The following is a 16,566-nucleotide window of genomic DNA, read 5'->3' on the forward strand; positions in this document are numbered from 1 at the left end:
AGGAGTGTATTTAGTTTGGATGTGGCAAACACACACAGACACACACACACACACACACACACACACACTGACACATACATACACACTAGTGCTATTTATACGAACATCATTTCAAAAGAAAATTATAAAACTTTAGCTGAACCCAATGTCATGATAATAAATAGTGAAATGATTGATAGTACCCTGCAACATGATATGAAACGAACAAAACCTGACAAAATCATGTGCATAACGGAAAGCTAATATAACATTTGTCTGACAACTTTCCCAAGATTCAGTATAAAAACTTTCCCTTGACTAATGGATCTCTTAGTTTCAGTGTATTGTTGGAAAGTCCTAGATAGAATGAAAATAGTGACTAAGTTTACAGATACCACTCACACTAGAGATAAAATAATGTATTGCCACAACAACCCAGAAAAAAAATATTGATGGCTGAGGTATGAAATCTGTTTTTTTCTTTCGAGCTGTGACAAAATTTCACACAAAGTGTAAACTATAAAGCAATGTTTAGCTCCCTCTAGCCTCTAAGATAGAGCTAAGGAGGATCAACTCTGCTATGGATTGGATGGTGACCCTTCATCCTCCAGGCAAGGTGATCATCACTACACAATTTTTGTCACTTGTATATATTTGAACATCACATTTTAGTAGAAACCTCACAGTTTACCTAAGACAGCATATGACACCTTGGCTGAGAGCGTGTTCTACATTTTCAATGGGAACTTTCAATAATCCTTTTAAAAGAAAATTTTTGTTTGATTAACATCAGTCATTTTACTTTTGTTAGTTGCATATTGAAAGCTTCTTTTCAGCAGATGGTGGCACTAATTTTTGTGCAGTAATATAATTGTGAACTAAGTTACTCACAATATCAGGTTGCGGTAGAAAGAGACCACCCATATAAAATTTTTTAATTAGATTCAGTATTTGACATGGAACATACACTCAGACTCTACTTGTATTTTCTGCTATGTCGTCATTACACTTACAGTTCATATCTTTCAGCAATGGTCAATTTACAAAGTATTTGAACTCACCACAAGTGGTCACAAGTTTTGCATCCATTTCTTGGCTTTCACCTTAAATCCATGTCTCACAGGTATGAAAACCTGCCATTGATTAGTAACTAATAGACGTCGTTTCCAGGGTATCAATTTCAATTTTTTCACCCAAATCAGTCTCATTAGTGCAGTAGCTTGACATCTCAATCAAGTCATAGAGTTTGTATATCAGAGCAAAGTCAAGTAATCTCTTGACCTGATCTTTCATGAGTCTACTGATGTATGAAATGCTTGGACAAAACCACTTTTTCATCATATGTTCTTAAGAATAAGGTACTCTGTAAATGAGTATTCAATCAAAAGCTTTTATGAAGTGTTTTGACATATACTGTCTTCCACTTTGTGAGAGCAAATTTGATAAATTTTGAAGCTGGATGATGATGTAATATGACGCTCTGGTACCCTGCAGAACTTCAGTAACATTTTTGCCAAATAGTTGTAAGGCTAGGATCACACCATGTTTTCCACAAGAAGGCTGACACTTAGACTTCGGAGAAAATCCATATGAGTGCTGAAGCAGAGCATTACGTTCAGTCTTGTGAAGAAACATCAGTTTTTCAAGTGATACCACCAACAGTTGAGAGTCATTGCTGTTTTCATCAAATTTGTGGCATTTAAACAAAATTTTGAGAGCATTCCATTAATTCATTTATTGCATACACTTAAATAATGTGGGCAAAATGCGTTATAAACAACAGTGAATGAGTTAAGATAGATAGGCACAGGTCAACTATAGTGTGTTTTGAAAATGAACTATTAAATGCCATGCACTTTCTGTTTGTCATTTTGTCACTGACTATCCAAAGAAATCCTGAAACCGATATTTTGAAGACTACACAATATTTACCTTATATACAAAGAAAAATTTTCCAAGTCTAAGGGTTTTTACTGGAAAGAACATGAACTGTTTCTTTCAAAGAAGACAACAATACTTGCCTGATAAGGAAATATACAGGAGTAGCAGTCTTGTGACTATCACATGCTGCTCCTTGAATGTTGCCATCCTTCAAAAAGACGATTAATTTGGATCTCATCCAACGTTAGAGAACCAGTGTAGACTGTTTCCTGCGATGATTTAAATATTTCCTTTAAATATATAAGTATAGAACCATCATTCCGTGTATTACTATGGGTTGAACATATTATTTCTTGCAAAGCCCTTGGTTGAGGAAGAACATGGTCAATTCTAACCAAAACAGCACTGTTACTGATTTCCGCCTGACTGGTTCATCACCAAATGGCCATTCAATTCAAAATTGTATTTGGCTTATGTTGTACACGTGATACTGAGTTTTCTTTGTTGTGGTGGAAGTTCCTTGGGCTGGTAGTACCTTACAGCAAAAAAAAGTGTAAGGCAAAGGATTGCTTCACTGGATTTCAACCTAAAAATTAATTATAACACATTAACCAACTTTCTAAGATAACATCTGAGTTAGTTTTATGTGGCATGGAAAATCCTGTGGCACTATATATCACTATTTACTGTTTTTAAGAAAGTTTTATTTCCAGAGAATAGTAACCAAGATACAACAGTTTTTTTCTAATTTTGAAAATACAGACAAAGTAGAGTACTACATCCTCATCCCACACATAGAGACGCTCACATGGTTACATACAAGGATGGGGATTTGCAAATACAAAACTGTGCCAAAGAAAGTGTGTTTCAGAGAAGCTACAGTTGGTTTTCATACTTTATAACAGAGAGGTCGCAAGGCATAAATGTTTCAGTAAATTGGTTATACAATGAATAAGCATTAATTATAAAACCTGTAATAAAAATTTCAATGACATATTATTTAAATAGGTACTCTACTAAATATTGTGAAATACAAAAGCAAAATAATAATAATTATTAGAGACAGCCATATATAGATAAATATTATGGCAGTAGACATTATGACAAGTTACTGGTAATATAAATTATTGTAATTTCTGTGTACTGTATGACATAAAAGTGATGAGGTACAGTTTTACATACATGAATATTATGACATTTGATAGTACATCAATATTGTGACAGGTTGTTGAAAGATTACATTAATTTAACTACCACTATTGTATTAACTCATGACAAATCTGTTAACACTGCTATGTTAAGTTAATCTTCGAACGTTTTTATTGTCAATATGAGTAGTGATTTGTTAATGTTTCAGGTAGGAGCCATATAAATAAAATTCTGTAGATAGCCTGTAGTGGTTAACTCACTCTATTCACTGATAAAATGGTGTGGTGATATTCTTTTGTCTATGTATATTTGTTTCTCCCCAATCAGATTCATGAACCTACTTTTTAGTTTGGTGCAAATTTGGTATCTATATGTTCTTTGAATTGGCTCTGAAACTTCTCCCAGTTTGGTCTGCATTGTAGGAGACCATCTTTAGTAACTGAACTTGTATACTCCCAATCTTCTGTATTATTATTTATTAAGTTATAAATGACTTGTTGCTGGAATTTGTTGCTTGTGTGAAAGATTGCCATTATAATTTTATTTGTATAAAGATTGTTTATTTAATAGGATCAGCAACCTTGAAAAGTAATGTAAACGCCGTGTCTGACCTGTCACTTACCTGTTATAAATTTTTCTGATGAACAGTTGACTTTAGAAATTGTTCAGCTAGCTAATTCCACCGCCATCTACGAACTTCCTTTTTTCTGGCCTTTGATCCTTGCTGGTTGATGCTGAAATGTTAGATCACGATGACTACTTTGAGCTACTAAATAAACTCTAAACTCTAATTTGCTCTTCTCTGTATATAAAGTTTTCAACTCTCATGATTACAGATCCCAATGATCATAACTCAAAATAGTTTAACCAAACATTAATACATTCTGATACATAATGTCTGACCCTTAGGCCATATTTCAAATTCTTTCTTTAACATAAAAGGGACTCATTTGTTTTGGGTTCCCGTTATTACCAGTGGCCGTCTTACTGTGAGCTGTCTATGACACAGCAAACTCAGAGTGCCAAAGCATACATATATCCTCGTTCAGCAAATGAACACCATACATAACACGACTGCTCGCCACTGCCCTTGTTATGGCGAACGTACCCTCTGTACAAACGCAGGCTGGATCACAGGGTTTCTGCCCTTTCTTATACACTACTTAACAAATATCTGATTTGACGATCATCTTAAGCTGGCAAGAACAATAGTGGACAGGTGTATTTGATCAAACACTCTTTTTATACTTCGTATCTCTATATTCAAGCTGAAGATGTCATGTATAATTTATTATTCATATGCACCAATATTTTCAGTTCCTCACCAGGTACATCATTTATAGATCTCATCAATAAGTATTACTCCAGCTCATGTTTAACAATATCTGTGTCTTGTGTCAAACTGTACTATGTTATGGCTCTTTTTACAATGTGTATCAACTCTATTCTTTTAAAATACGTAAGACATCTCTCTGTACATGGATATTGTTTCTTTCTGTAGTCTATTACCTCAATAAAGAGACCTATTTGCTTTAACTTAACATTTATCTCCTTTACATACTGTTTCACTTATACATGTTTTTATTACATTTGCATGTTTCAGAGGAGTCATATGTTGACTGTACATCCTGTCTTACAAGTAAACATCAAGATTTCAAATACTCCATGTTAATACACATGGGGATGTAAAAGATCGCTACACACTGTAATTAGGAGAAATCTCTATTTTAACGAGTTCGGAAAGCTCTTCCTTGAAATGATCACTTGTCACTGCGACTATTTAAATCACTTCATGAGAGAATTGCTCATCCCCATCTTTGGGTAGATTTCGTGCAACCTTATTTTAATCATATGAAACTGGCCAATATAAATTCCCTACAAATATGTGGTGCAGGCCATTCCTTTCATAAATGTACCTGATACATAGCATAGATCGGTCTCTCTCATGGATCTGTCTATTGGTCTCCCATTTTTCTCTGAGTGTGAATACACATTACCTTATGTTATAAACCTATTTCACAGCATCTTTCAGTTTATTTTCTGCTTCTCTCCTTATATTGGTTCGAAGAGATTCCTTCAGTCAGTACTTCACTGCACCCAGATGACACCTATGTTACTCTTCGATTATGTCTCACATTTCTTTATTTTCTAATTACTTCCGTTTATTAAAGCAAATCCACATACTTGCAACATTTTATACAGCGATACCCAGGCCTAATTATTTGCTTAAAGCTTAAAGATTTGTATCCGCTTTCGCATTACTTACCAGGGATCGTATGCTTACTTTAGGCCAAATTTTGCTTCTTATCTCTTACATTTAGAGAAGCTGCATTCAGCTCCCTTCATTAAAAAAACCCTCTACTGCAACTGATTAAGGAAGGAATTACATTTTCCTCGCTTTTCACTATTTTATACATTCAATCAACGTGTTATTACCGACATTAGTCGTTAGAACCTGTGAGATAATATTAACTTGTGCTCTTGACCAATCTGTATTCTTGGAAAAATTTATATTTGGATTTATGTTACACCAATTTGCTGAGACTCATATCCTTACATACTTATAATATGTTGTCATACGCCAATAATATCTAGGTTTCCTGGCTGTGAATTCGATTTCCCCTTGGCACACACTATCCTAAATAAATGGATTTTGTTTTATTACAGCTGCACATGTATTGTTAACAGATCAGAGTCATATACCTTTCGGTATATGTTACCAAGAGACAGTTGCTGTAAAGGTTTTGTACTGACTTCGTCTAACGCTTTGCCACTAGCCTCTAAATCTAAGTTATTTAGTAATATGTTTTTGTTACTGAAGGATTTTATTTAAGAGATACTGCAACTTGATAATTATCTAAGTTACACTTTAACAATGGTGTACGAAAATCCGAAATCGTTTTGTACATAAGCAGTCAGTGCACATTTAACAGTATTCGAATATTAATATTAGACACTACAAGTAACGTGAATCTAATTAATTTACCTTTGGCACCAGTAACTCCTAATGTATAAACAAGTGTAACTGGTAAAATAGGAAATAATTCCTCCTTTTTGTAAATAGTTACCAACTCTTCTGAGATCAAGAAAATCTCGCCACCTCAGTCAATATAAAGTTCTAATTTCTCGTTTACAATTTCTCCACTGCTATAGGTTTTGGTTTAATCCTCTCTATCTCCTCATCCTCTTCTAAAAAAAAAAAAACTCTCTATCATGGCATTTTATGACTACCTGCAACAAGCATATCTGTTTAGAGATCGAATACTGATTGGTTACATCCTGGGCTTTGGCCCCAAATTCATGACGATCTCCATTTTCCATAATTATAATGGGATAATTATTTTGAAGTAAGTCTTTCCTATAACTAGTTATGTCTACATTTTTAGAATTTTAATTTTTTTAGAATGATTATGAAGTACGAAAACTTGTGAATGTGTATTGTTACCCTCATTGCTTGCTGTCTTGTATCTATTGTTATGTAATCGACAATAATTAGTTTGATGATAAAATCTTCTTGGGTTCACAGCCAAGTCAATGCGTTGCTCTGGCAACATTTCAGCAAGTTTTTTGCTTGACATATTCATCATCAAAATTCGGCAAGAAAACCTGCATTCTCATATAAATATTAGTTCATCTTTTCCTTACAAATGGACTAGAAAATAAAATTATTATTTTTAATTCTGTTAACCTGCTCACTTTCCTAGAAATTATCCTTCCTTTCTGTATTCAACATATTTAATCCTTCTATGAAAATTAGCAAATCGTTGACATTTGTCCACTCTGTATACCATATCTCCTCCTGACTCACTAATAACTTGACTAAATTCGCTTCTTCTAATGGATCATTTAAATATTTAGCTTTCATGTGGTACTATTAGGTGTACCTTGTATGCATACCCTAAGAACTATTGCGATGTTTTGGTCTCATTTTCCAAGTGCAAATTTTTCCCGTTTGCTGGGAGACTGGGAGACTTTCGCTTAAAACTTCCCTGAAAATTTTGCCAAGATTCTTCTGAATGGGCATTATCCCACTCTGCTGCTTCTCCTGCTGAATAATCTCCTTAGATCATCCCACCTGGTTGGTAATGATGGTGAAAATACTCTTGAAAGTATACTGGATGTACCTCCCGATCTGGCTTAAATTTGGGAAACTGTTTTGGCAAATTTAAATCACTCCCAGTGCGCAAATCATCCAAAAATTTGTTAGATGCTACCGTATTTCTAGTAGTCCATCTACTCACTAGTGCTCTTTTATCTTCTCCTAACTTCTCCCATATATTTTGAAGTTCCTGATGATGATTTATGAGATTATCCACAGAAGCGGTCTTACTAGTGGTTGATTCAGCTGTGTTCTGTAATTTCTGTTCAACGAACACTTGCAATATTTCTTCCAAACTAGTTAAGGTAGATTCCAGTCTTAACAACCTATCTTGGTCTAATGATTCTAGTCTCTCATTCCTGTTTGAAATTTCGGTATGTACTGATTTAAAATTTTGAGTCGCATCTTTGAAATATTCTTTAAACTCATGATGAGTGGCTATATGTAACTATGATTGTATATTTTCTGCTAAAACATTAACTTCACTTACTAAATATTTTATTGTCCTATATTGTGAACTTGACATAAATTCAGTCTTCAAAGTTTCTTATATTTTCTTAGTAATGTTTTCCTCCAATATTCGGTTATTTTCATTCAGTTCACTGTTAATAGTATCCGTAACCTTACTATTTATATCTCCCAGCTTGCTATTAATGTCATTGTTAATATCCTCAACCTTACGATTGATATTTTCCAGTTTGCTATTAACGGTTCCCTCAGTCATATTGTTAATATCCTCAACTTTATGATGAATATTTTTCCAGCTTGCTATTAATGGTTTCTTCAATCTTACGATTAATATCTCACTGGTTGCTATTACTGGTTTCCTCCATGTTATTTTTAATATTTTCTCCCATTAATCCTAATTTTCTATTATTTTCCTCTAGTTTACTGTTAATAGTTTCATTAAGTAGTGTTCTGTCACTGTCCATTAACTATTTGTTTTCGTCCATTAATTTCCCTAATAATGTTGTTACATCAACTTCCTGTGTCTCGGCGGTCATCTTACGACTTAACACGGACATAGACTTACACATCGATATAATAGCTCACTACTCGGTAATTATCGATAAAATCAATCCTCGGATTAATATCATTACGTCCGGTTAGTTACATGCAAAAGTCAAGACGTGCATTTAACTAAAAAGCTTTTATTTCTGGCCGGTTTTATTTTTTCAAGTTAGGTGCAGGTTGACTGCAACTGTCGACGTCTGCTTAGCTGCAGATGACTGCCGATGCAATCGCCGAGTACACAAGCATTGGGAGCTGTACACTAAGAAACGGTGGAAACGACTGATTGGGCGTCAGATATACTCCATGAAACACATGTATTTAAAATAAATCACAGCTCAGCAAATTACAATTATGTATTCCACAGAAAATTCGCCTTCATCGTCACACATCTCATGAGAACAAACTGTTATGGTGAATATGATAATTATTCAAAGCAGAAGTAACTCAAGATTATTAAACTGCTCTTAAAACAATTATTGATCCAACAGCGAAGAAGCTGACCGAATTAAAAGTCAATTGAACACAATAGACAGTTATTCACAACTGCATCAAGTAATTAGTCCAAATCTGAATTACACTACAAACACTAGAATATTCATAAGTCCCAGTCTTTGGACAATGTAAGTATTCAGCTGCTAATACTACTTAGGTTGCAATTTTAAAAGAAAACTTGACCATAAATATGTTTTAACACGCCAGTCAGTATATTACACCGGTTGTACTTGTAACACCAACCAGTAATAGGCACAACCGTATATTGGACAAATTCTGCCTACTTCGTCTGGTAGCCAGACCAACATTAAAATTATTATTACCAATCAAAATTATCAGTACCACTTCCTTCCCTTTTGCAGAGCTTGTTCAATTTCCAGGTGCCGTTCGTTAAATTTAAATACTCGTCTGATCGGTTTCCAAGTCCAAGGAGCTAGAGGTTCATTTTCACACTGACGTTTGCCTATTCCTAAACCTTCTACACTTGTCCATAAGACGGAGGGCCTATGGAAGTCCTCATTTAACCAGTAGACAGACCTGAGTTTTGTATTTCTCACTGACTAATACACTTGTGTAGTCGCTTGTAGGCGAGGATGATTCTCAGAGTTCGGGTGCCGCTTGTATTTCCTGTGTACTTTGTCTCTGATATTGATAATGTATTTGAGCTGATGGGTAAACCATGGTGCAGGTTTTGTTCTGTCTCTTACAGTTTTTATTGGGGTGCGTTTATCATACAAATTATTGAGTCTCTCAATGAAATTAGATACTTTATAATTTATGTCAAAGTTACTCTCTGTCATTCCCTGCCCAGAGACACCGCAGCCATCAGCTGTAAGCTCATACATATTCAGCCGCTTAAAATCCGTAAAAGTGGCTACTTGCGATTTGTTCTCTGGACATTGTAACGAATAATTCTTGAATATTACGTCATGATAATATAAGCCAGATCCAGAAATTTGATCAGTGCAAATTACATTGTTTGGAGACTTGGTTGCGAAAATATCGATAGAATATGGGTGCAAAATACTAACACGAATTCTTTACAGACGAATGGAAATCTAGTAGAAGCCGACTTCGGGGAAGATCAGTTTGGCTTCCGTAGAAATATAGGAACACGTGAGGCAATATTGACCCTATGACTTATCTTAGAAGCTAGATTAAGGAAAGGCAAACCTACGTTTCTAGCATTTGTAGACTTAGAGAAAGCTTTTGACAATGTTGACTGGAATACTCTCTTTCAAATTCTAAAAGTGGCAGGGGTAAAATACAGGGATCGAAAGGCTGTTTACAACTTGTACAGAAACCAGATGGCAGTTATAAGAGTCGAAGGACATGAAAGGGAAGCAGTGGTTGGGAAGGGAGTGAGACAGGGTTGTAGCCTGTCCCCGATGTTATTCAATCTGTATATTGAGCAAGCAGTGAAGGAAACAAAAGAAAAATTCGGAGTAGGAATTAAAATCCATGGAGAAGAAATAAAAACATTGAGGTTCGCCGATGACATTGTAATTCTGTCAGAGACAGCAAACGACTTGGAAGAGCAGTTGAACGGAATGGACAGTGTCTTGAAAGGAGGATATAAGATGAACATCAACAAAAGTAAAACGAGGATAATGGAATGTAGTCGAATAAAGTCGAGTGATGCTGAGGGAATTAGATTAGGAAATGAGACACTTAAAGTAGTAAAGGAGTTTTGCTATTTGGGGAGCAAAATAACTGATGATGATCGAAGTAGAGAGGATATAAAATGTAAACTGGCGATGGCAAGGAAAGCGTTTCTGAAGAAGAGAAATTTGTTAATGTCGAGTATAGATTTAAATGTCAGGAAGTCGTTTCTGAAAGTATTTGTATGGAGTGTAGCCATGTATGGGAGTGAAACATGGACGATAAATAATTTCGACAAGAAGAGAATAGAAGCTTTTGAAATGTGGTGCTACAGAAGAATGCTGAAGATTAGATGGGTAGATCACATAACTAATGAGGAGGTATTGAATAGGAGAAGAGAAATTTGCGGCACAACTTGACTAGTAGAAGGGATCGGTTGGTAGGACATGTTCTGAGGCATCAAGGGATCACCAATTTAGTATTGGAGGGCAGCGTGGAGCGTAAAAATCGTAGAGGGAGACCAAGAGATGAATACACTAAGCAGATTCAGAAGGATTTAGGTTGCAGTAGTTACTGGGAGATGAAGCAGCTTGCACAGGATAGAGTAGCATGGAGAGCTGCATCAAACCAGTCTCAGGACTGAAGACCACAACAACAACATGGGTGTCTGCAGTATAGTGAATCGGCTCTAGTGGAAGCAGTGTAAACTTTGAGCAGGAAAGTATATGGCTGAATTTTTGAAACTGCTGAAGTGTTACATGTAAAATTTATGTTCGCATCTACAGCTACAATTATGTGTTCATACAAATATTCAAGACCTGGGAGTGTGGAGTCCAAGCTAGAGAGCTGTCTGGTGTTGGGTAGATTTTATGTTGCACAGGTAAGAAACTTTCTGTTGAGAGACTTAATTTCAATTAACATATATTTGCGTTGTTTGTCCTCGTTTTGGACGTGAGCATGACAATGGGGAGTAAGTTGGCACTTATGTATGCCACTACACTGCCATCTCTTCTGCTACGCCTGACATGTCTCAGAAGGAGATAGCCATACAGGCTTACACAGGTGGGAAGGATACTCAGCAGTAGCCATGTCCCCGGCAATAGTATGACGTGAAAACAGTTCGTGATACATGCACCTGAACTCAGTCAAATGGGCCAGAAACGCCTGTGCACGTTTGCATGCGCGAGTTTAAGCGTACAGTCGTCGCGAATCGATTCCACTGCAATGTTGCAAGTAGGGACAGAGGCTGCCCTGGCCGTCGGCATAGGCTGTGCCTCGCTCGCCATATGCAAGGGGGATGGGGAGGAAGGGGAGGGCCCACAGGTAGATAGGGGTTTGGAGAAAGTGAGGAGCTCAAGGTCGTTTACCCTTCCCTAGCACAAGGCGCAGAGGCAGGCGTGAATTCGGAGGAGTCCGGAGCAGACATCATTCGTTATGACAGAATATGACAGAGTAGTGACGACTGTAAAAAAAAATACCCTCCTTATTTAGGGATAAAACGTAGTTAGTGTGTTGTATAGTTCGGGGTGGGACGACAAAAGTAGATTATTTACAAGGCCAATGCTAGCAGCAAAGAACAATAGGTTTAACAGATAAAGATTAAAGTGGAAAGCTAACAGTTACGTTAGAAATTACCAAGACGAACAGTGATTGCAATTTAGTTCTTGGCCGTTCAAAACAAGAGTTAAAACGGGGGCTGACCTCAAGTTATATTTAGAGGTCGATGGGGTGGAAGAGGGGGGAGGGCAGAGGCAACAAATTGTGATACTGTAATCCCTCCCCACTCCCAGCTGTGCCCTGGATCTGATGCTGTCACCAAGTCAAAAGCATTAGAATACAAAGAAAAACATTCCACACATCTATCTAAGTTATAATAAGCTATACTTATTGATTTTAAGATTTTTTGTGTACTTACAACTTCAAAATAAAATTATGATATTAAACTTATAGAAGAAAATAATGCTTCACTATTGTAATTTGAAAAGGTAAATCAAAAATAATAATAAAAAATAATAGCTGGCTTTTTGTATGTAAGAGGACCATTCAGTTTCTTTTCTTTATTTTTATTTTAGGCATTTATTATTTGATAATTGATTATAGATTTTCTGTTGAAACAGAACTTCTGAATGTAAATGGTTCTAAGTTGGTATGGACTTTAATTATAGATGGTTTTTACATTTATATCTTTTGTTATATACATTTCCTCTTTGAATATTTATTACAGAAAGCATTATATATATATATATATATATATATATATATATATATATATATATATATATATATATATGCTGAAGAGAACATTAATCAGATCCTTGTTCTTGTATCTGGCCAAAACTTTTCCTGAGAATTTTCCTTTCTTGTTTCTCTATTTCTTTGATTTCAGTTTGCCCACCTATTTGTGTTGTTTCAGTTGCATACAGTGCTTCCAGATATACGACAGTGTTGCATTAATGGATATGGACTTTTTGCTATAATAGTTTCACCTGAGTTTATATGCTTTCTGCAATTTTTTTTATTCTTTCCTCATTGCCCTTTAGGTTGATCCCTGATGGCTGGATGATTTCTCCCTGGTACTTAAAATGTGGTACTTCTACGATTTTCCCATGGCTTGTCACAATAGGCAATTTGTCTTGTGGCACTCTTTCTATGTACTGGGTTTTCTCATATGAAATTTGCAGGCCAGTTCTTTGTGCAATTTCGTGTAACTTCTCTACGGCGTCAGTAGCTTCTTTTCTATTATTTGTGAGGATTGCAAGGTCATCTGCAAAAGCTAAACACTTCACATTGAATCTATTATCTTTTCTAATGCCAATTTGGATTCCTTTGACTTCTTTTTCCCATGTCCTGATAATTTATTCAATAATGATGTTAAAGAGTAATGGTGAAAGTCCATCGCCCTGTCGCACTCCAGTTTGGATTTCAAATGGTTCAGATATATCCCTCATAAATTTAACCTTAGAGACTGAGTCAGTTAATGTTTGCCGAATGATTGCTCTTGTCTTTCTGCAAATGCTGTATTCTTCCAGTTTGTTACAGAGCGCTACTCTGTCTATTGAGTCGTAGGCCTTTTTAAAATCTACAAAAGTGACCACTGTGTTTCGGGTGTTTCTCATCTGGAGAATCATTTTCAGATTCCAGATCTGTTCTATGCATGATCGTCCCTTGCGAAAACCATCCTGGTATTCTCCTATTTGTGAGTCAGCTTATTCTTCTAATGTATTCATGAGAACTTTTGGTAGGATTTTATATGTGACCGGCACGAGTGAGATACCCCTGTAATTATTTGGTTCAGTTTTGTCCCATTTTTTCTGGAGTGGATGGATGAGTGCGCATTTCCATTCAGAAGGGATCTGTTCTGTTTCCCAAATGTTTAATAAGATTTTGTATATTTTTCCTGTTAATCTTTCATCATTTAGTTTCCATAGTTCTGCAATAATTCCATCTTTTCCTGGGGCTCTATTGTTTTTCAGTGTCTTGATAATTTTTACTGTTTCGTTGATGGTTGGTGGCTTAGAATCGGGATTTGGTGTAGACGTTTGGTAGTGATTATCCTCTGTAGGTTTTTCACAGTTGAGAAGTTTGTTGAAATTGTCTGCAAGGATTTGGCAGATACTCTTCATGTTAGATTGGGTGGCTGGTATCCTGCAATATGTTCTTTAAACGTCTTATAAAAATTCCTGGTGTTGTTCTTCTTAAAGTCTTGTTCTATCTCATCTAGTCGCCGTTTGTCATAATTTTTTCCCCTCCAAATAGTTTTCGATGTTTGTTTTCGGATTAGTAGAAATTGTTGCCATTTTTCTGATGATGAGTATTGAAGTTTTTCCAGGCATTTGTCCTTTCTTCTATTGCTTGGTGACATATTATATTCCACCACCCGTGTTTTCTCCTTCTTGGGGGTTGACCCAATTTCATCGAGGATTTGAGGACGTCCACAAGTTCTGACCAGTTTGTGGTGTTTGTCTGACTAATTTCCTGTAAGATGTTTTCCTTGTTGAGTTTTATGTATTAGGGGTCTGGTCTCAGCACTTTGTTTAGTTTTGTCTTTTTTCTATTGGGTTGTAATCTGGTCTTTATCTGTAGAAGATGGTGGTCTGATTCAAAAAATCCTCTTCTCGTTTTCACATTCAGAATTATTCTGTTGCTATTATTATTGTAATCCTTATTCTTTCAATAATTTTTAACCATTAGTCCAAATTATAACTTTGTAGTATCCCTACACCAAACGTAAATTAGAACGATTTGTCAGTATCTTGCATACAAAAATAAAGAATTGAACACAAAACTCACCTGTCATAGACGCAACATGGACCGTTAGTGCTGTTCAAAATATTGGCACATGTAAGTTAGGGGAATGGTTTATCATTTATATTTCCTGCAGTCTGTAGAACAAAAGCGAGCGAGATAAAATGATAATAATTTTATTTTATGTAATCACTTCAGTACAGGCGTAGACCATTAACAAACAAGAGAACTAGTCACACCTTAGAACATTGAACACATCTAGATATTAACCCTCTCATCAACCACAATACACGTGGTTTGTTCGTGTACAGATGTTACCAAAATATGAAAACAATCTACCATTTATTAACAGGAATAAGCTGCTGCTACCACAACAAATTTATTCCTTATAAAACTCAGGATGCCAGAGTGATTGAAAGAAAAAAATGTTTGTGAAATCTTGTGGGACTTAACTGCTAAGGTCATCAGTCCCTAAGCTTACACACTACCTAACCTAAATTATCCTAAGGACAAACACACACACCCATGCCCGAGGGAGGACTCGAACCTCCGCTGGGACCAGCCGCACAGTGCAGGACTGCAGCGCCTTAGACCGCTCGGCTAATCCCTAATTGAAACTAATTCTTAACATGGCTACCACTGTGAAATGAAACAATGGAAGAGGAGCTTTACAGATTGAACCAAAGCACTACGAAAGAGATGATCCATACTAGACCGACAACATACACACAACAAAAACGTTTTGCATCACCCCGGTTCCCAGAACTCCTGAAGATAGACGTAGACTGTAGATATTGTATCACAAACACAGTCCATTTGTCTGTTGCAGAGATGTGACTAAACCTGCCCAAAGATGTAAACAACCATGCATGAGCATCGCCTATTAGACGCTGGGGGTCCGACAGCCGATCAGTTCCAGTCATTCCACCAGGATGGAGGTAATGGTTCGTGTTGTCTGTAGTTCAACCACTCCTAGACGGTCAATACCGCGGTTAAATCGCGTCTGCATTGTTGCTTTATGCCAGGAGGGGCTCTCAACAATGGAAGTGTGCACACGTCTTGGAGTGAACCAAAGCGATGTTGTTCGGACTTGGAGGAGATACAGAGAGACAGGAACTGTCGATGACATGCACAGCCGCCCAAGGGCTACTACTGCAATGGATGACCGCTACCTACGGATTATGGCTCGGAGGAACCCTGACAGCAACGCCACCATGTTGAATAATGCTTTTCGTGCAGCCACATGACGTCGTGTTACGACTCAAACTGTGCGCCGTAGGCTGCGTGATGCGCAACTTGACTCCCGACGTCCATGGAGAGGTCCATCTTTGCAACCACGAGACCGTGCAGCACGGTACAGATGGGCCCAACAACACGCCGAATGCATCGCTCAGGATTGGCATCACGTTCTCTTCACCGATGAGTGTTGCATATGCCTTCAACCAGACAATCGACGGAGACCTGTTTGGAGGCAACCCGGTCAGGCTGAACGAGCGAGTGCAGCAAGGAGGAGCTTCTCTGATGTTTTGGAGTGGCATTATGTGCGGCCGACGTACGCCGCTGGTGGTCATGGACGGCGCCGTAACGGCTGTACGAAACGTGAATTCAACCCTCCGATCGATAGTGCAACCATATCAGCAACATAGTGAAGAGGGATTCATCTTTATGGACGAAAATTTGAGCCCCCATCGTGCACATCTTGTGAATGACTTCCATCGCTCGACATGAGTGGCCAGCATGTTCTCCAGACATGAACGCTATCGAACATGCCTAGGATACACTGGAAAGGGCTGTTTATGGACGACGTGACGCACCAACGACTCTGAGGGATCTACGCCGAATCGTCGTTGAGGAGTGGGACAATCTGGACCAACAGTGCCTCGATGAACTTGTGGATAGTAGGCCACGACGAATACAGGCATGCATCAATGCAAGATGACGTGCTATTGAGTAACAGAGCTACTGGTGTGTACAGCAATCTGGAGCACCACCTCTGCATGTCTCGCTGTATGGTGGTACAACATGCAATGTGTGGTTTTCATGAGTAATAAAAAGGGCGAAAATGATGTGTATGTTGATCTCTATTCCAGTTTTCTGTACAGGTT

The sequence above is a fragment of the Schistocerca serialis genome, chromosome 10 (genome assembly GCF_023864345.2).
Source record: "Schistocerca serialis cubense isolate TAMUIC-IGC-003099 chromosome 10, iqSchSeri2.2, whole genome shotgun sequence".
NCBI lineage: Eukaryota > Metazoa > Arthropoda > Insecta > Orthoptera > Acrididae > Schistocerca > Schistocerca serialis.